Source organism: Danio aesculapii, chromosome 22, assembly GCF_903798145.1.
Source record: "Danio aesculapii chromosome 22, fDanAes4.1, whole genome shotgun sequence".
NCBI lineage: Eukaryota > Metazoa > Chordata > Actinopteri > Cypriniformes > Danionidae > Danio > Danio aesculapii.
In genome coordinates, this window is record NC_079456.1 from 30323512 (window position 1) to 30346600 (window position 23089).

The 23089-nt window shown below is 37.6% G+C and overlaps 1 protein-coding gene across 2 annotated transcripts in view; it reads left to right on the forward strand.

The window, feature by feature from the left end:
• The first annotated feature begins 4095 nt into the window (after positions 1-4095).
• The window catches only part of si:dkey-49n23.1 (semaphorin-3D), a 132891-nt gene continuing 113897 nt past the window's right edge, over positions 4096-23089 (forward strand). For both annotated transcript variants that reach the window (XM_056447524.1, XM_056447525.1), the window contains exon 1: positions 4096-4262. The gene's annotated coding sequence lies outside the window, so the exon portion shown is untranslated. The remainder of the gene's footprint in view (positions 4263-23089) is intronic.

The window sequence follows — 23089 nt, forward strand, 5'->3', positions numbered from 1 at the left end:
CCATCATTTATTTGGCTTAGTCTCTATTTCAGAGGTCAACACAGCAGAATGAACCGCCAATGATTCCAGCATATGTTTTACACAGCGGATGCCCTTCCTGCTGCAACCCAGTATTGAGAAACACCCTTACACACTCATTCTCACACACACTCATACACTACTACAGCCAATTTAGTTTATTCAGTTTACCTATCCCGCAATGTCTTGGACTGTGGAGGAAACTGGAGCACCCGGAGGAAACCCACGTGAACAGGGGAGAACATGCAAACTCCTCACAGAAACGCCTCCTGGCCCAGCTGGGACTCAAACCAACAGTGCTAACCACTGTGCCGCCCCAACGTCGATTATTTTAAGAAATATATTTGAGCAAATTACCATATTAAAATGATTTCTACAGAATCGCTACATGAGAACGCATGCAGAAAATGTAACTTTGGATGAAATAAATACAGTTTAAAACTAAATAAAATGTAAAACAACTATCTGAGGATGATCAGGTTACAAGTTTAATAGCATATTTAACATATTAAAATAATAAAAAAAAAAGTTAAATTGTAAAAATATTTCACATTATCATTTTCATGCATATAATTATTCCACAGTTTTGGCCAGGATGTTCATGGCAATACTGTGCTGTACTGTGTTCCTGAATGGTTTATATTTTAGATTATAGTAGTTAATAAACACTGCTAACACCTTGCATACACCAAATGAGTGGATGTAGAATGCAATGACAAAAAGGACAAAAAAGGACAAAAAAAAAAAGGACAAAAAAGACAAAGGATCCTGGTTATTAGTGCAACTACATTATATTTTACTATAATATACATGTATGTATTTAGGGCGACACGATGGCTCAGTGGTTAGCACTGTCGCCTCACAGCAAGAATGTTGCTGGTTTGAGTCCCAGCTGGGCCAGTTGGCATTTTTGTGTGGAGTTTGCATGTTCTCCCTGTGTTGGTGTGGGTTTTCTTCGGATGCTCCGGTTTCCCCACAGTCCAAAGACATGTGCTGTAGGTAAATTGAATAAGCGAAATTGGCCGTAGTGTTTGAGTGTGTAGGAATGCGAGAGTGTATGGGTGATTCCCAGTACTGGGTAACAGCTGGAAGGGCATCCGCTGTGTAAAACATGCTGAATAAGTTCACGGTTCATTCCATTGTGGCGACCCCTGATGAAAAAAGGGACTGAACTGAAGGAAAACGAATGAATGTAAAATTGTTGAATTAACTTGTAATGCACAGAGGCTGTCCATGGACTGTGTTATACTCGGGTATGACCAGCAGAGGACGCCAATGTTACATTGAACTCCAGAATCGTTTGTTAAATGAAGGCTGAAGAAGTATAACTGACCAAAAACACGAGGGTAAGAAATACATTTTTACATCAGTATGTATATAAGTTAAAGCTTAAGAATGTATATAAATTAAAGTCATTACAAGCTGAAGTTGTTAAACAGGTGTCAAATATGTTTTAAATTAAAAAAGCAGCGATGGTTTGATGATGGTTTGGTGAACTTGCATTCGGGAATATACAATTTGCAAGATACATTTAACAAAGCCATAACTGTTTTTAATCTGTTAGTCTGATTTATAGGGCTCCAATAATATGTCTTTATTTGTGAATGAATCTGGCTGGATGATGTTATTTATTATTACTTTGCATCGGATGCAATACAATTCCACATTTAACCAACAGATGGAAGCACTGCTTTGCCAGTTAAAAGTTTACAAAGTAAAGTCCATTTGAAGTGAGAATTTAGAACATCAGATATTCGGGAATATACCTATATATTTAAACTCAATAAATAGCATTAAATATACAAAAAGGAAAAGAGTTGCCTCTATCTCCTGCCTGCTGATATTGTGTTATTGCGCTTATTTAAAATGTGATTTACAATTTGTACTTTGTAGAATACATTTCACAGAAAAAGTAACTAAACAATATAAGTTTTAAGAAATAGTAAGACATTAGACAACTAATAAAATAGCAAACAATTTGTGACTGATAATCGTAACAATGCATTTTTTCATCAATGTTACAACAAATTAACGTTGATTAAACATTATTTACAGTAGAAGTCAGAATTATTAGCCCCCCCCCCCCTGAATTATAAGCCCCCCTTTTTACCCCCCCCCCCAAATTTCTGTTTAAGGGAGAGACGATTTTATCAACACATTTTTAAATATAATAGTTTTAATAACTCATTTCTAATAACTAAATTAATTTTATCTTTGCCATGATGACAGTAAATAATATTTGACTAGATATTTTTCAAGACACTTTTGTATGGCTTAAAGTGACATTTAAAGACTTAACTAGGTTAATTAGGTTAACTAGGCAGGTTAGGGTAATTAGGCAAGTTATTGTATAATTGGGAAAAAAATATAGCTTAAAGGGGCTAATAATTTTATCCTTAAAATGTTTTAAAAAAAATTTAAAACGGCTTTTATTCTAGCCGAAATAAAACAAACAAGACTTTCTCCAAAAGAAAAAAATATTATCAGACATTCTGTGAAAATTTCCTTGCTTGATAAATATCATTTGGGAAACATTTAAAAAATAAAAAATAAATAAAATTCAAAGGGGGGCTAATAATTCTGACTTCAACTGTATAATAATTAAAATTGAATTTATGTTGATAAAAGTATGATTTTTGGCCTGTCCCACACAATAATCTTCTCAGTGGGATGTTTAATTTGTAAATTGATTCAAAATGATACAATCACATTTGTGTATTTTTTTAAGTACAAGTATTCTCTCCCTACCATGCAGCTCTATTTTTTTTATCTTTTATTAGGTTTGTCATATAGAAACACATCATTGTGATGTCAATACCATTACCATTTTAAAGGATAACTTTAAACAATTAACCTTTAATTGTTTTGTAATTGTTTATTGAACTACGGGCTAGCAATTAACAAATGAGCTTGAAATAGTCAAACCTGTTGCTGTCTGCCTTGTTGCTCTTCCAAAGTATTCTTTTGTCCGTGTGGGATTTCAATAGATGCCATTTCAGTTACTCTGTGCAGTCCTGTTAATAAGAAATCCTGTAAATCCTTTGCACATGCTGAGATCATCTTCTGCTGAATTGTTATCTGTTCCGTAACTTTAAGAGGTAGGTGGTAGGGCTGTTATAGTAGTTGTGTAGCACCAAAGTTATGGAACTCCCTACCTTTGCACATTCGCCAGGTGGACACTATTTCCAATTTTAAATCTCAGATAAAAACTTCTTTGTTTAGGATAGCTTTTAATGATTTGCTGGTTTAATATCCTCATCAATATTGCTTTTCACTGCTTGTGTTTTTATGATGTGCTTGCTATATAAGGTACAGTGTCCTTGAGTCCTTTGAAAGGTGCCCAAAAATAAATGTTATTATTATCATTATTATTAATTTGACCAAAAGAAAAAATAAATAATATTTAATATGGTTTATCTTGGTTTTTCCATTATAACTTTAAATGTATATTTAACCCCCCAAAAATAATTATTCCATCATCGTTTATTCCTCTTCCATTTTTTCCAAACCTGAGTTTCCTTCTTCTGTTGAACACAAAATAAGATATTTTGAATAATGTTGGAAACCAGTAACCATTGACTTCTGTATGGTTTGTTTTTCCTATAAATGTCAACAGTTACCAGTTTTTAGCTTTCATTTGTATTCAAAAGAAGAAAGAAACTCATAAAGGTTTACAACCACTTGAGGGAGAGCTAATTGTGAGTACATTTTCATTTTTTGAGTGAACTACCCTTTAACTTACAGGTTCTCCTAGAACTAGAATTGTTTATTCTATAACATCAATACCCCTTTGGAAGATTTATTTTTCATAAATATATTTTTTCTTTAAATAGCTGATTGTTGAAAATATCATCAATGCCGTGGAATGGTTCCGGACATCCCCATACTGTATACAGTATCTTCAAGATAAACTTATCTGTCGACACAAGTCGCCTAATGTTTCAGTCAGAACAGTTCTGAAGTTGTACTGACCTGTTTGCTGGCAAAAAAAGCCACACACCTGCTTAAATAACATCTCAGAGAGCGCTATTAGCACTTGTGGACGGATGTGACAGGAGTTTGGAGAATCTCAGAGGAGGAGTGTCCGTCTGTGTCTGTCTCGCGCGCTGCCGGTGTGTTTATAGTCAAGGCGCGCACACACACGCGACCGCGCAATCTTAACGACACTCAGATCACTGACATCTCGCCAGAAAGTGGAATAAAAGTGTCTAGAACGAGAAAAGACGATTGGGGAACAACACTCGGTAGGCTTTTTTAATGTTGTTTTTGATTATTCCGTCAACTTTGGATGTTAAACTGTACTTATATCAGATTTAAATGTTGTTTATTTCATTAAGTCAGCTTTAAATATACAACCTATTGATGATGTCAGATGAAAATATTATGGCATTTTTATAGCATAATCATGTGAAATATTATTAACAGATAGGCTAATTAAGACCCATGCTAATTTGTAGTCTAGACTACGTTTTACCATATTTAAGTAAAACTGCAAACGTGAGGTAAAATAGTTGGAAATTAGTTTAAAATATATATTTGTAAGTTTGTTTACCTAAACCAAATGGAGGTTTGTGTGTCTTTTTTTGTTTGATTATTTTATTGTTAATGTTAGGCTATGTAGTTTTTTATTTTAAGAATATTCTTTAATTCTGTTTTCTCTGATAATGCATTGCATTTTTGCTTTATTTGGGTGTTTGAGACAACAGACTGAAGTTTTTTTTATTAACCTGAAGATGTTTAACTACTACAGGATCCTATATTAGCAATATTGGGGTACGTTTCCACATAAAATATGTGGAACACACAAGTATTTTGTTTTGTTTGTTTAAATAATATACAAAATAATGATTGTTATTGGCGACACAATGGCTCAGTGATTAGCATTGTCACCTCACAGCAAGAAGGACACTGGTTCGAGTCCCGGTTGGGTCAGTTGGCATTTCTGTGTGGAGTTAACTTGTTCTCCTTGTGTTGGTGTGGGTTTCTTCCAGGTGCTCTGTTTTAGGTGAATTGAATAAACTAAATTGGCCATAGTGTATGTGTGTGAATGTGAGTGTGAATGTGAATATGGGTGTCTCAGTTGCAGCTGGAAGGGCATTTGCTGTGTAAAACATATGTTTGATAATTTGGTGGTTCATTGCGCTGTGGCGACCCCTGATGAATAAAGAGATTACCGAAGGAAAATAAATGAATTAATGATTATTATAGATAAGATATATACAGTATTGATGGTAGAATTAATGTTTGTTTTTCTGAAAAGATAAGTAAATCTTGAAGGACAATATGTTGCATTTATGCTTAAAAGTGTTTAAGAAGTGAAGTATCTGTTAAACTGAAGTACAAAGCAATTCCTGATATGTGATATCAGAATGAATTTATTAACATGAAGGTGATATTTAAGTTTGGGAATTAACCCTTGTTTATCAGTTAATCACTTTGTCAATTCAGACCTATTATCTTGTTTTTAGAGTATTTACAGTGTATCCTTACTCAGCTTGTACACAGGACAGGACGTACATTGACTGTACATGAATGTTTGGACGTCAGTGATGTTCATTGTCTGATTCTTTCCTTTTCCTGTTTGCTGCTCCACATATTGTGTTTCTCTGATTTGTTTGTTTCCGTCCTCACACATGCTGTAAATTTCCACCCATATATATAAAAGTTCTAAAATTATCTCAAATAACTGTGGTTTATTTTGCATGTGTATGGATACCTGGAATTTTATTTTTGTACATTTGTGCCATCATTTAGTCACACTCTCAAGTTGTTCCAAACCCATTTTCGAAACACAAATTAAGATATTTGAATGAAATCTGAGAGATTTCTGTCCCTCTACTGAAAGTCTGTTCACCCAAAACTCCATTCATAGACTTCAAAGACTTTGGTTTCTTAAAGGGATAGTTCACCCAAAAATTGACACTTTTTACTCTCCCTCCACTTCTTTTCTCAGTTATACTGTAGAATATATTTAAGAAGTAGCCAGTAGCCACTGTTTTCCATTGTATATTTTCCCTATGAATGTTAATGGCTACTGGTTTTCTTTTGTGCTCGACAGAAAAAAAATTACCCACGAAACAACATTTATGGAATCCAAAACTTTGTTCCATTTTTAGTGCTGAGAAAGTTCAAGAAAGTATTTCTTAATTTTTTTTTAAATTCCAATTCCAAATTCCACATATGTAAGAAGAGGACAATTCAAAAATTGGTTATCTGTTGAAAGAATTAATTTTAACATACAATAAGTGGACCAATCATGTTAGGGCTTGTGTTATGGCAAAAATGCAATCTCGATAATTGTTTTCCATATTGAAGTTCTATGTTCTATGGAGAGGGTTTTTTTAAAAGTGTTTTTTATGTGTTGCGAGGAGATTTGTGTTTTTGAAGCTAACGGACATAATAGAAGTCATAGGTTTATTTTAGAAAACACAGGTTTATTTTAAATATGTAGCCTGACCTGTTTACTGTTCCAAAATATTATGAATGTTTCCTAAAATGTAATATATTATAATATAATGTGGGAAAAGTTGTTGCTTTTTACTAAGACATTTAAAAAGAATTTATTTTACATCAGTAAACACAATACCGTGATATTTTTTATCCAAGGTTATCATACCATCAGAAACCTATACCATGCTTAAAAAGTTGTTAATGTTACCAGATTTAAGAGTACCCCAACAATGACTGAAGCCACAAAAATTAGAGGGCCCATTAAGTGGCATAACATATATTCAGCTGATAAATTTTTGGTGGCCGAAAATTTGGTACATCTCTATTATTAACACACTAGATTCCCATTGTTGCACATTTCTGCTGTGTGATTGGCTCTTAGATCAATATAGAGTAAAAAGGTCCAGAGCTTATCATTGTTATTGACATAAATTTTATTGTGATTAAATATAATATCATTTATCCACCCAGCCCTTATTTACATGATCAGATGGCGCCGCGGATGGCCGCTTCGGTGTCAGCTCTCCAGTGTTTGCACTGTTTTTGTTAGTCTGTCCTGTTTTATGTTTATCAAACACGATCAGTTACACCAGGGACGAGCTGCTGGACATTCGGCAGTGCACACCAACTAATCAAGAACTGGATTTAGATTTTTGTGGCGTTTTGCGGAACATTGTGGTCGGCGGAGCAGCCGCATTGTGGAAACGCTACAAGACGCGCAAGCGTGGGAAGCAAGCCGGCGCGCTCGTCAGGCTAAGACAGCGGGGCTTCAGAACGGCGCTGCCCAGCATCCACCTGGCGAATCTCCGCTCTCTTCCTAACAAAATGGACGAACTACTTCTGCTCACATGCAAAAACAAGAACTTTAACAACTCTGCTGTCCTGTGTTTCACGGAAACCTGGCTAAACGAAGCCATTCCGGACAGCGCATTAAACCTACCGGACTTTCAGCTGTACAGAGCAGATCGCGATACGGAGTCAACGGGCAAAACGCGCGGTGGTGGGACATGCTTTTACTTCAACAGAAGGTGGTGTACGGATGTAACTGTGTTAAAGAAGATGTGCTGTCCTGATGTGGAAGTGCTTTTCATTAACTGTAAGTCGTTTTATTCACCAAGAGAGTTTTCCTCGTTTATTCTCGTCTGTGTTTACATTCCACCGCAAGCACACGTGAGTACTGCCCTGCAACAGCTGGCTGATCTGATCACAGAGACAGAACAACAACACCCGGACTCGGTTCTTATCATACTTGGGGACTTTAATCAGGCAAAACTCACACATGAGCTGCCTAAATTCAAACAGCACATTACATGCCCCACCAGAGACAATAACATTTTGGACCATTGCTACACCACAATAAAGGATGCATATCGCTCCGTCGCCAGAGCAGCTCTAGGACTCTCCGATCACTGCCTGGTTCATCTTATACCAACTTACAGGCAAAAACTTAAAACTACTAAGCCAGTATTAAGGACTGTCAAGAGATGGACCAACAACACAGAGCAGGTCTTACAAGCCTGTTTTGAATGCACTGACTGGAATGTTTTTGAAGCTGCAGCCACAGATCTGGACGAGCTCACAGAGACTGTAACATCATACATAAGTTTCTGTCAGGAGTTATGCATCCCTACCAGGACCTACTTGTCATTTAACAATGATAAACCATGGTTCACACCAAAACTCAGACAGCTTCGTCAGGCCAAAGAGGATGCTTACAGGAGTGGTGACAGGATCCTGTACAATCAGGCCAGGAACACATTGACAAAGGAGATTGGTGTGGCTAAGAAAAGCTATGCCAAAAAGCTGCAAAACCAGTTTTCAGCTAACACCCTGCATCAGTGTGGAGAGGCTTTAAATATTTCACTAATTACAAGACACTGTCCCCCAGTATCGACAGCAATAAACATATTGCAAACGAGCTGAATATGTTCTACTGTAGGTTTGACACCTCTGACCAGACACCTCACACCCGCCCGGACCATCTCCCTTCACAGCCATCAACACCACATCAACACAGCCCGGATCATCTCCCTACACAGCCATCAACACCACATCAACACAGCCCGGACCATCTCCCTACACGGCCATCAATACCACATCAACACAGCCCGGACCATCGCCCTACACAGCCATCAACACCTCCAGCCATCTTCCTCTCCCCCCCTGCTCTTCAGATCAGTGAGGATAATGTGCGTCAGATCTTCAGTAAACAGAAGAGAAGGAAAGCACCAGGGCAAGATGGTGTCTCACCAGCCTGTCTGAGAACCTGTGCTGACCAGCTGGCTCCCATTTTCTCACATATCTTCAATAGATCACTGGAACAGCGCAAAGTTCCATCCTGCTTTAAGCGCTCCACCATCATCCCAATCCCGAAGAAGCCAAAGATCACAGGACTCAATGACTACAGACCTGTGGCCTTAACATCTGTGGCCATGAAGTCATTCGAAAGACTGGTGCTAGCATATCTGAAGGACATCACTGGACCCCTGCTGGACCCCCTGCAGTTCGCCTATCGAGCAAACCAGTCTGTGGATGATGCAGTCAACATGGGACTGCATTATACCCTACAACATCTGGACAAACCAGGGAACTACGCAAGAATTCTGTTTGTGGACTTCAGTTCTGCCTTTAACACCATCGTCCCATCACTGCTTGAGTACAAACTGGCCCAGCTCTCTGTTCCTAGCCCTGTCTGTCAATGGATCACCAGCTTTCTGACAGATAGACAACAGCTAGTCAGAATGGGCAAAATCACATCCAACAGCCACACTATCAGCACTGGTGCCCCCCAGGGATGTGTTCTTTCTCCACTGCTTTTCTCCCTGTACACCAACGACTGCACTGCAAAAGACCCCTCCATCAAACTCATTAAGTTTGCAGACGACACTACTGTTATCGGCCTCATCCAGAACGGTGACGAGTCTGCATACAGACAGGAGGTGGAGCGGCTGGCGTCATGGTGCAGATACAACAACCTGGAGCTGAACACGCTCAAAACAGTGGAGATGATAGTGGACTTCAGGAGAAACCCCCCTGCACTCCCCCCACTCACCATCATGAACAGCACTGTGGCTGCAGTAGAGTCATTCAGGTTCCTGGGCACCACCATCTCTCAGGATCTGAAGTGGGACATTCATATAGACTCTATTATGAAAAAAGCCCAGAGGAGACTACTTCCTACGTCAGCTGAGGAAGTTCAACCTGCCGCAGGAGCTACTCGTACAGTTCTACTCAGCTGTCATCCAATCCATCCTCTGCACTTCAATCACCATCTGGTTCGGCTCAGCTGCCAAACCCGACCTCCGTAGACTACAGCGAATAGTCCGGACTGCTGAACGAATCACTGGCACAACCCTTCCTACACTTCAAGAACTGTACTCTTCCAGAGTGAGTAAAAGGGCTTGCAAAATCACTCTGGACGCCTCACACCCAGCACACTACCTGTTAGAACTGTTACCGTCTGGTCGGCGCTTCAGAGCACCAAGCACAAAAACAGCCAGACACAGGAAAAGTTTCTTTCCTCAGGCTGTCTACCTTATGAACAGTTAAATATTCCCCTACTGTGCAATAAATATATGCAATACTTTCTCATACGCACTTGTTCAGAGCACCTTATATCAATATACAATGCAATACTTTCTACATTCGCACTTGTACACAGCACCTTATAACCTGTAAATTTATAACAATCTGTACATACAACTCAACATCCAGGTTTCTTGACTAACTGCATCTGTTTAATGTTCATCATTTTTTATTATTATTATTTTATTTTTTCAGATTTATTTTGTGTTGTCACTTGTCACTTTATGTACACTGGAAGCTTCTGTAGCCAAAACAAATTCCTTGTGTGTGTGAAGCACACTTGGCAATAAAATTGATTCTGATTCTGATTCTGATTCTGATCAGTTTTTAAAGTTTCTTTTTTTACACTAATATAGATCAATTTGGAAAATACTATTTTTATCTAAAATGCTCTACATCCACACTGTCATTTTAAAATGTGATTTTTTAAAGGCAAGTGGTTAAAAACTATTTATATTGGCTGAATTTAAACAAACAAATTATAATTTAATAATGTTCAACTTAATTCGTTTGCTTAAAATCAGCCCATGTAAATTGTTTGCAACCACTTACCTTAAAAGAATTTAGTTATTCAAATAAATATTTTTTTTTCAGTGTAGGTTAAATTATGTTTTCTTTACAACTAATACAACTTATTATACATTAAATTGAGCAAACTTACATTTTTAGGTGTAAAACCATTTTTTAAGTTGATCCAACAACAGCTTTTAAATGTGAAGAATATATATTTTCATATTGAAAACAAAAAAAACTACTATAAAGATACTTTCGTGAGATGGAATTTTAAAGTTCCCGTGAAGTGCTTTAAATTGTGCATTTTTATTTGATGTTTGATTTAATATTAACCAAAACATGAAAAGAGGGTGAGACATAGTGTAGCTCCTCCCCTTTAAAAAACAGCCAATAGCATTTTGTTTTACCACAGCTCTGCTAATGAAAGTGGTTGTTGAGTTCAAATGAAAAGCAAATGAGCGGTGTCTTGAAGTGGGCGGGGCCTGTCAGTAACTAGAGAGCATTTGATTGGTCAAGATATGGTGAGAAACTGAAGCATGAGATGACGTGAAAAAAATTGTTGATCGATTTAGGCAACAGTGACAAACTGCAAGCTTTAATGTTTATATCTGATTTATATCTATTTTATGTCTCTGTTTTGGTGCGCACTTGCCCATAGTATGGCTGGGCGATTTGGCCTAAAATACAGTTCTCAAATAATTAAACATTTTAACTTGATTACGATTAATGAAAGATTTTTTTTTGCTCTTATAGTTCACTGACAGGTTTTAGTGAAACAGAAAATATGCAATATCTCTTCTAGTGCAAAGTAAGGCTAATGGGACCATCGTCCTACTTGACCAGAGATCAGATGTGGCTGCAAAGTGGCCGTAGAAGTATAAATCAGCCTCAGCCTTTACCTGAGCAGGGTCATGTGACTCCACACGCGATAGGGAAAGTAAATGAAAAAATTGTCCTGGAAAAATTAGATCGATTATAGGTTCTAAATGCAGATTTTGATTACTTTTCGATTAATCGCCCGGCCCTAGCTCATAGATATCCTAAAACACTGATGCTAACATCTAAAACACTTTATGTTAATTTCATGGAACATTTAAAGGTTCTTTTTGGAACCATCAGTGAAGCATTTCAGACTGTTCTCAGATTCTCTGTGATTTGACTGCATTGTAAGCATGTGTTGTGTTGTGGCTGCCGGGGGGGTTGTGTTTCACACTCTCTCTGAGCTCTTGAAAGGCAGTGGAGAAGCTGACAGATCGCCTGTATTCAGCTGTAGGGAGGAGACCTTCACGTAAGGAAAAAAGCCACATGAGAAAAGCCAGGCGGCGACTGCCAGAGTCTTATCTGTAATGGCCAGCACTGCAGCCCTACTGCGCCTATTGTTGTTTTATCTGGACGGAGCTTTGTTCTGCTGGTAACAATAGCTCAGATACATGTGAGCTCCGGTACTGTAGGGTTGTTTAATGTTCTGCACTTTATGCACTCACTGGAGGCCTGCAGTTGCTTTTTGCTCTGATTTACCAGTAATCTACTTCTTCTATTTTAAGATATTGTTTAGTATTTAAAGGGATAAAAGTTTTTACTCACTCTCGAGTGTTGTTTACCTACAGTACACTTATGAGTTTCTTTCTTCTGTTGAACATGAAAGAAGATGTTTTGAAGATAGCTGAAAACTGGTAACCTTTGGCTTTCATAGTAGGAAGAACAAATACTATGGAAGTCAATGGTGACAGGTTTTCAGCTTTCTTTAAAACATATTTTATGTTCAACAGAAGAAAGAAACTCATAAGGGTAAGTAAATGATGACAGAATTTTCATTTTTGCATGAACTATCCCTTTAATAATTATGGAATTATCTGTATACACTGTAAAAAATGCTAGGTTGCTGTAATCCAACTGGTCAAATATGAACAAACCCAATATTGGGTAAATTTTTTCAGCAAAATTTAAATGACATGTTTTAACCCAACTGATGGTTTTGTCAAATAAATAAATAATCCATTTAATCTACTGCATTTAAATTTGCTTTATTAACAATTATGTTTATTAAAAATATGACAAAAATATAAACTTTTAGATTGCTGTAATAGAACTATAAATATTATATTATACAAAATTAATTGAACTGTTATATTTTTTTCTATTGAAAATAATTAATAATTCATTTAATAATTTCTAAATGGTTGGGTCAGTTGGCATTTCTGTGTGGAGTTTTCATGTTCGCGTGGGTTTCCTACGGGTGCTTCGCTTTCCCCCACATGTCCGAAGACCTGCGCTATAGGTGAAGTGGACTAAATTGTTTGTGGTGTATGTGTGTGAATGAGGGTTTATGGGTGTTTCCAAGTGATGGGTTACAGCTGGAAGGCCATCCGCTGCGTAAAACATATGCTGGAAATGTTGGCGGTTCATTTCTCTGTGGTGACCCCTGATTATTAAAGGAACTAAGCCGAAAAGAAAATGAATGAATGAATGAAAATTGGCCATAGTGCGTGTGTAAATGAGTGTGCTTGGATGTTTCCCAGTACTGGGTTGCAGCTGGAAGGGCATCCGCTATGTAAAACATATGCTGGATAAGCTGGCGGTTTATTCTGCTGTGGTGACCCCTGATTAATAAAGGGACTAAGCTGAAGGAAAATGAATGAATGAATTTATAAATGGACACCCAAGATCGCCTAACAACAAACATCAACCAGAAACAGTTAATAAATGTGGTCATAAGAAAGCCTGCTTAAAAAGATGGGTGTTAAGACATGATTTAAAAGTGTGATGACTAACATTGTTAACACACATCTGGCTCCCGTTGTGCTTAATCATCGCAGGGTGGCACCAGAGAGATAAGAGTTGGACGATCTAAGAGTGCGAGAAGGGGTATAGATATGGAAAAGTTCTGTGGGATATTGAGATATATACACTCACTGGTCACTTTATTAGGTACACCTGTCCAACTGCTCGTTAACGCAAAATTCTAATCAGCCAATCACATGGCATCAAGTCAATGCATTTAGGCATGTAAACATGGTCAAGACGATCTGCTGCAGTTCAAACCGAGCATCAGAATAGGGAAAAAAGGTGATTTAAGTGAGTTTGAACGTGGCATGGTTGTTGGTGCCAGACTGAGTCTGACCAGGTCTGAGTATTTCAGAAACTGCTGATCTACTGGGATTTTCACACTCATCCATTTCTAGGGTTTACAGAGAATGGTCTGAAAAAGAGAAAATGTCCAGTAACCAGCGCAAATATCTTATTAGAGGTCAGAGGAGAATGGCTAGACTGGTTCTAGCTGATAGAAAGGCAACAGTGACTCAAATAACCACTCGTTACAACCGAGGTATGCAGAAAAGCATCTCTGAATGCACAACACATCGAACCTTAAGGCTGATGAGCTACAGCAGCAGAAGACCACTGCTGTCAACTAAGAACAGCAAACTGAGGCTACAATTCGCACAGGCTCACCAAAATTGGACAATAGAATATTGGAAAAACGTTGCCTGGTCTGATGAGTCTTGATTTCTGCTGCAACATTTGGATGATAGGGTCAGAATTTGGTGTCAACAACATGAAAGCATGGATCCATTCTGCCTTATATCAACAGTACAGACTGGTGGGAGTGGATTAATGGTGTGGGGGATAATTTCTTGGCACACTTTGGGCCCATTAGTACCAATTGAACATCATGTCAACTCCACAGCCTACCTGAGTATCGTTGCTGACCATGTCCATCCCTTTATAACCACAGAGTACCCATCTTCTGATGGCTACTTCCAGCAGGATAATGCACAATGTCATAAAGCGCGAATCATATCAGACTGGTTTTTTGAACATGACAATGAGTTCACTGTACTCAAACAGCCTCCACAGTCACCAGATCTCAATCCAATAGAACACCTTCGGGATGTAGTGGAATGGGAGGTTTGCATCATGGATGTTTAGCCAACAAATCTGCAGCAACTGCGTGATGCTATCATGTCAATATGGACCAAAATCTGTGAGGAATACTGTATTTCCAGTACCTTGTTGAATCTATGCCACAAAGGATTAAAGCAGTAATGAAGGCAAAAGGGGGTCCAACCCGGTACTGTAAAGTGTACTTAATAAAGTGACCGGTGAGTGTATATAACTATTTTGATTGCTAAGTTTATATTGGAGATTCTGTTAAAATTGTCATTTAATATTCTATTTGTTTATGATAATTTTATAGGAAGTTAAGTAAAGCCTAGAGTTGGTTTAATGATTAGGGTTTGTGGGTTTGGTTAGACGTTCTGATCTTGTGCCCAGAAGAATTAAGTGGGGTTCCAATCCAAAAACTCTTACTCTGAGGTTTTGCTTAGCTCAAGAAATGGGCAAGAATCAAAGCATTTGAGGATTTTGGTTTGGAGTGATATATCTGCCTGGCTGAAGTTTGCGTTAAGGATATCACATGACATTTTATGAATTTTAGGGAGAGACCTTTTTGTCCCCCGTGAATAGATGAATCATGTAATTTGTTGGCTCTGGAAAATCTGATATATCAATGTCCTTTGTACTTACTTCACATATCTAAGTTTCCCAATCTGGCTCTAGACTGATTTATACACTCAGATCTGTTTCGGATTATCAGAGCATCTGGGTCTGGTTAATATCTGTTTTTTCTCTTATCTTTACTCTTATGTCAATCCATCGGCTCATATATGTTAATTCATTTTTAAAATTTAATCTAGACACACAATCATTTACTGCCATGTTGCAGAAAATACAGACAAAAATCTGTTTATTTTAATGATCAAAGTTTACCTTTAGTTTATTAAAGTTTAACCTTTGTTCATTAATAACATTTAACACTAAATAATGAAAATAAAATGAATGGGTAGGATGTTCTTCTGATTTATTTGTTATTTATACTTTTATATCCAAATTTAGTTTGCAATGCTTTAAAAAAAGAGATGGAAATAGCTTTTTAGAGGACACAGACCACCCAACAAGAAAGCCACCATCATCAGGCTCTCATGACTTAATGCAGCCCACAATAAAAACCACTTTGGATATAATTCATTAAAAAAATGTGGAAAAAATGACTTGGTTATCTAAAAGAAAGCAATTTGGCATAGAAAAAAAGCTCATTAGATCTCATCCATATGGAAGAGTATTCAGATGCCAGTCTCGTTCATTCATTTTCCTTCGGCTTAGTCCCTGATTATCAGAAGTCACCACAGTGGAATGAAACGAAAACTATTCTGTCACATGTTTTACGTAGCGGATGCCCTTACAGCTGCAACTCAGTATTGGGAAACACCCATACACTCTCATGTTCACACACACACTCATACACTATGGCCAATTTAGTTTACCCAATTCACCTATAGCGCATGTCTTTGGACTGTAGGGGAAACCGGAGCACCCAGAGGAAACCCACACCAGTCTCATTAAGTTGTTTAAATGTTGTGCTAATTTCTTTAAACACAGTCCAAATCTAGTGAACTGCCTTTTGTTAATCTCCAAGTTAAAGATTTACATGTTTGTTTTCAGATATTTTAGCAAAGTCATCCAGCAAATAGCTTAAAACAAAGCAAATATATTAATTATTGTCTGTTTATGCAGCAAAATGCACTAAAATGAAGTTTCTTTTGTGTTTTTGGAAAGTTCCTATTCACACAGACCTCCTTTAAAAAACTGTATTTTTGCTGTCCAGACCAGTAGGATGTGATGTCACTTTGTAAAGAAACAAAGAAGTTTACGTGCAGATTACAAAGTTTTTATTTTCGAAAATTATACTATGTACAAACTTTAAAAAGGGAATTTTTGAAGACACTGACTTAATGCACGTGTATAAACATGTTCAGTCTATAGTTAAGCATTTGTTAAATAAAACAACAATCATAGCCTGCATCTGAAACCGCAATCTTCCATACTATACACTAAAGTACGCTAAAAACAGTGTGCGAGCAGAGTAGTATGTCCGAATTCACAGAATTTGAAAAACAATATGCGAAAAGTACCTGGATGACCTACTACTTCCGGCGAGATTCTGAGTGCGCATCCGATGGACCCTACACTGTCCCATGATGCACCGCAAAAGAATTTATGAATAGGAGTGAAATGATGCAACTGATGCAGGTATGTCACAGGATGGTGACGAAATAGCAGACGTAGTACGTCCGAGTTCCATTCATACTACTGACATTCATACTGAATACGTACTTTTCTAATGGTTAGTAAATTCAAATGCAGTACCTACTGTGTAGTAAGTGATTTTGGATGCAGCCATGGACTACAGGACCTAATGTGCTCAGACACTTAATGTTTCTTTATGAGAAGATAAATAGCCATCTACTGGCCTGGAATAAAGTGTTTTTAGTCATTTTCTGGATAATTTAAACTTTTTTTTGCCTGAAAATGCAGTTTTGCCCTTGAATTTATACATTTATTTTTTTAAACATTGTCAATATGATCCATGAAAATGACTAAAAACACTTTATCCCAAGCCAGTAGGTGGCGATACCTTTTCCAAAGCATTCAGGGAAAAAACATATTACACAGTGCGTTTTTTTTATAAAAGTGTTTAGCCAGTATAATGTACAGTTGAAGTCACAATTATTAGCACCCCATGAATTATTAGCCCCGGTTGCATTTTGCGGGCCAGAGTTTATGTTTGGTTGTGCAGTTTCTGAAACTTGATCTGAATGTAGAACACTTGATCTGCTAATGTCTGAATCAGATTCACTTGGTTCATCATCCTCCATGTCTTTCCTACTTGGAGTGTAATCAATGTCATCAATGTCTTCTTTCGCGTCACTGTCTTATCCCTCATACTCGCTGTCATCTCCGTGGATAATCTTTAGTGCATTCTGAATATCAAATTGCTTCCTGAATTTATTCATGTTATTCTCACTTCAAAAAAGATTAAACAACCTTAAAATAAGACCAACATATGATATAAATATCTTACCACAGCTTACAGGTATAAATAAAATAATATTAAAACAATATTTTTAATGTGAAATTATTTAAAATTTTCTTTTTGTTAATATATGCTTTGAAATGAGGAGTAGAAAATATATAACACTAAAATAGTTCAGCTAAATTAATTGAGCAGCTTATTACCACTTTTCTTAATGTGACAAATGTCACATCAAAATTCCACCTACTGTTTTAAGGTTAACAGCCCGATTTGACATATATGTCACCACAATATCTTCATAACTTGTTTTATATCAGTTTGTTCAAGAAATGTATTAAAATCCAGGTAAGTGTAATCTAGGATGTCTTATTAGAATAGTTGAATGGGTTTAAACATACCTTTAGTAACAAAAACAAGCATCTTTAAAAATTGCTGACACTGCAACTTGTGCTAACCAGACAGTCCACCATTTTGGAAATGTTGCCATGACATCAAAAAATGCACAAATACTCACGTGACTGAACCTGAATGTTACCGTATATGTCACTGTATATGTCAGTTTGAGACTTCCCGAGTTGAAAATGAAGACCTTTCCAGAAAATCACAATTGTTTGTGACACCCATGTCACAGGTTGTTATCTTCAACTGTACATCCCCAAACTTGTTAACCTGGACAGGTGAATCTTGGTGAGTTGCCGACCAGCCGTCATTATACTAAATAGAATAATCGCTTTGCATGTGCGTGTGTTGGCAATACAGCCAACGACATCCTCAGTAAATGACTCAATAACCCATTGTGGTGCCTCTCTATTATCTTAATTAATTGGCCCTTCTCTCTATCAGCACAACAATAACAATGCTCTGCCAAACACACTACTTCCTTCCCACAATGCATCTGTTCGAACCTGCTGTCTGGCGCCGAGCTTAGGAAGGTCATAATGAGGCTGGAAACGGGCCAGAGCAAAAGGAAGCTGCGTCTAAACACCCAGCCAGCTGTTTCGACAAATAATAGTAACTCCATCAAGATTGAGTCAAAGCGAATCCTTCAGCCAAGCTAAATTTTGACGTGTTATGGCTTACAGAGCCCCAAAACAAAGTGTAGTTATCGTTATAGCACCAAACGGGATTCACAATGTGTCGGCTGTGAATCATATATATATTTGTCTTTCATTGTTTGAGAGGGATTTCATTGTAATCTGCAGCTGTTTTGACTCCCAGAAGTAGGATGGAGTTTGTGGAGATCCGCTTTAAACGTTTGACGGAATGGGAAACAATCTTTGTGTTTGTTTACGTGTGGTGGTTTATGGTTGTAGAAATACACTAAAAAGGCTCAGGAAAAGCTCTTGTGACATCCAAGAGAAGCAGTGGTGTATTCGGAGTGGATGAAGCAATGTAGAATAGCAGTGGTTACTTTTGCACAAACATAGGCAACTGACGTTTTCACTGGAAAATCTAGCGCAATCTTAATGTAAACTGCCTTTCTTGTCATTTAGGAGACGTTTGGAACTTTCTGACTTGATAATTCTTCCGAATACTGCTTTTTGTGTTTTGACGAAAGAAAGGAAGTTTATAGAGTGTGTTTCCTTCTCCATTTGGTGGCACCCAATGGATTTGGAACAAGTATTACATTTTAAACATTCGCTTTTGACAAAATACAACATACTGTTTTCTCAGGACAGTCAGCCAATCATATTGAAGCAGCTAAGTTAATTTATACATGGTCTAAAAGATCTGCCGAAGGTCAAACCGGGCATCAGAATGAGGAATAAAGGTGATTTAAGACATCGAATGTAGCATGATTGGTGCCAGATGAGCAGGTCTGAGTATTTTTAGAAACTGCTGATCTTCTGGGATTTTCAGATGCAACCATTTCTGGAAAATATCCAGTGAGTTGCAGTTCTGTGGGTGAAATGTCATGATGATGCCAGAGGTCAGAAGAGAATGGCCAGATTGGTACAGCTGATAGAAAGACAACAGAATTGATACAACTGAGTTGTACAGAGAGGAAACCTGATCAAACCTTGGAGCACCTGACGAAGAAGAAGAAGATGTAGAAAAAGAAGAAGAAAAAGAAAAAAAGCTGAAGAACATGAACAACAAGAACAACAACAACTACAACAACATAGCAACCTGTGACACTCCTGTCAGCTGAGAACAGAAAAACTAAGGCTACAGTTGACATGGGTTCAACAAAACTGGACAACAGAAAGTTAGTTTGTCTCAATCTCTGCTGCAACATATGGATGGTAGGGTCACAATCTGGCATCAACAACTTAAAAACATGGATCCATCTAGCCTGGTTTCTCAAAAATGAAACTGAGTTCCCTAAACTCAAATATCTTTCTCATTTCTTTCTCTCGTCTCAGTATGGACCACTTTCTCTAAGGGGTCCTACTTTATATTAGGTGGCCTTAACTATCAACAAATAAATACAATGTACTTACTTTGCTTATAATGTATAGCAGAACACTTGTGGTGCTCTTGAGGTGGGATTCAGGTAGGGTTAGGGACAGGTTTGGGTTATATGGGTAGGTTCAAGGGTGGGTTAAGGTGTGTTAATTACAGAAATTAATAACAGATGTAATTCCATGTAGGTATTTACACAATGTTTATACAATACGTACATTGTAACAAAATTATCTCCATTTACCGGTCAATCTACGTTCCTACTGTCACCTATGGTCATGAGCTTTGGGTCAGGACTGAAAGGACAAGATCTCGGAAACAAGCGGTCGAAATGAGTTTCCATTGCAGAGTGGCAGGGCACACCCTTAAAGATATGGTGAGAAGATCTGTCACCTGGGAGGAGCTTGGAGCATCTGTTTCCGGTGCCTCCTGGACACCTACCTAGGGAGGTGTTTTGGGCATGAGCCACCGGAAGGAGGCCTCGGTAAGACCCAGGACACACTGGAGGGACTATGTCTCTGCTGGCCTGGGAATGACTCGGAATTCCTTTGGAGGAGCTGGAGGAAGTGTCTGGAGAGAGGGAAGTCTTGGGTTCTTTTCTGAGACTGTTGCCCCGCGACCCGGACCCATAAAAGTGGAAGAAAATGAATGAATGAATGAATGAGTACATTGTAACAAATTATTAATTTCAGTGTAAGTGCATATTAGTTAAGGGTACCTGATATAAAGTGGGACCCTCTAAGGAATGTTTGCAGCACCCTGTTAAATCTGTGCTAAAAGTATCATTTTATGATGATTTAAGCAGTGCAAAATTTGTATGGAAATCATTCTTTCTTTTTTCTGGTTGTCTGCTGGCGCTGTTCTGTGGTTTCAGGGGATTCTGGGTACTGTAGTTGGTGTGGTGTTGTTATACGGTTGCAAGGGTATTCGGAAGATTGATGATGCACTGTGGGTGTTCAGGCTAATTCATTAGGTGTTGCTAATTTTTTAAGCAATTAGGATGATATCTGATGTTGTTATAAAGGTAGAAATGATTTCAAGGTGGTTGTTAGGGTGTTATTATATGGTTGCTAGATACTTTGAATGATTCTGTACAGTTACTAGGCTGTTCTGATGAAAGTCATTACGTTTGATGCTATTTTTGTTCTAGTCTTATAGTTATCAAAATGATTAAAAAAATTATTAAATAATGGTTACAATTTGGCAACACAGTTGCACAGTAGGTAGTGCTGTCGCCTCACAGCAAGAAGGTCGCTGGTTCGAGCCTCGGCTGGGTTGGTTGGCATTTCTGTGTGGAGTTTGCGTGTTCTCCCTGCTTTCGTGTGGGTTTCCTCCGGGTGCTCCGGTTTCCCCCACAGTCCAAAGACATGTGGTACAGGTGAATTGGGTTGGCTAAACTGTCTGTAGTGTATGAGTGTGGGTGAGTGTGTATGGATGTTTCCCAGAGATGGGTTGCGGCTGGAAGGGCATTCTGTGCATAAAACATGTGCTGGATATGTTGGCAGTTCATTCCGCTGTGGCGACCCCGGATTAATAAAGGGACTAAGCTGACAAGAAAATGAATGAATGATTGAATGGTTACAATTTGTAACATTTTACTACTATGTAGGTGTTAAAGGCCAGAGATAGCTACAATTAAACTATCCATATCTCAACATTATGTAAACAAACAAACAAACGAAAACAGTTATAATAACAATATACCATGACAATAATCATGATTTTATTAAAATAAAATCACATACTGTAAAAATATTATTGCTGCCTTAATTTTTTTAGTTGAACCAACTAACCTATTCTTGTGAGCTAAACTTAAATCAAATTAAAAACATTAATTTAAACTTAGTATATCGTTATTTATAAGACATGTTTTAATTAAAATTATTAAACAAATTAGTTGAAGCTTGATTCACTTATTAAAATAAGTTAAATTAAATTAAAAATGTGTTGTCAAGAAAAAAAGGGTAACACTTTATTTTGATGGTCCAATTGAGTATTAGTAGACTGCCTGCTTAATATCTGCTGAGACTGCTCCTTCACAAAACATTTAACTAATTAAAAGAAATATACTTTGCAAGTATATTTCAACTTACACTAACCCCAAACCTAACCTATCAGTCTACTTATAATCTAATGAGAATTAGTTGCAATGTAACTTAAATTCAACAAACGGACCATCAAAATAAAGAGTGATCAAAAAAATCCAACATCGTTCAGTCAGCATAAACTTTGTGTTTCAGTTAAGATCAACATGACTTTGTTTTCTCTAATGCATTCAGGCTTTATATTCTCATCAGTCTCATTAACCGTTTTAAATCCTTTCATAAATTTGTCATCGTTAGCAATAAATGTGATTTATGTGCGATTCTCTTCATATACTGTTCATTTGAGTGCATGACAGTGTCAACAAACTCCTGCTCAGCAGATGATCCGGTCTCATCCAGTGTTTTTTCATCGCCGGTGGTCCGACTGACCTCGATTCAGACTCTAAACGCCACAACATCTATAAAACCAGCGATGACACTCGGACTGCAGATTGAAGGCAGTTTGTTTAGATCGCTTGTGTCTTTTGTCTTTCGTCTCTTCCTCTGTGTTTTTTTTTAAAATACAAAACAGCTTTCAATTAAAGGAAGATCACATGTATTTTAAATAGCACCAGAAATACATCAAAACATTTTTTAATATACACTATCTGACAAAAGTCTTGTCGCCTATAAGTTTTAGAAACAACAAGCGATAACTTGCCTTTTAGTTCATCATTTGATATCAGAAGTGACTTATATGAACGGCAAAGTCCTCTAGATTATGTTTATATTACCAAAATAAAATATTAACATGCCTTGATTTTTAATTATTAAATTAAGACAGTAAGGTCTGATTTTGCTTAGACAAAAGATCCATACATCTCTACAATGACTCGAATAACTTATTAATAAAGTCGTCTGGAATAGCAAAGAAAGCGTTCTTGCAGGACTTCCAGAGTTCATCAAGATTCTAGGGATTAATGTTCAATGCCTCCTCCTTCAACTTACCCCTGACATGCTCGATTATGTTCATGTTTGGTGAATGGGCTGGCCAATCCTGGAGCACATTAGCCGCATTTCCACTATCGGGCCATTGCGAGCCAGGGCTTTAATCGGGCCAGGCTGGGCCAATAGCCCGGGAGGTTTAGAAATGAGGCCGAAATCATGTCGCGTTTCCACTGTCGGGCTAGTTGCTGGCAGCGCGTCACGCAAACACCGTCCC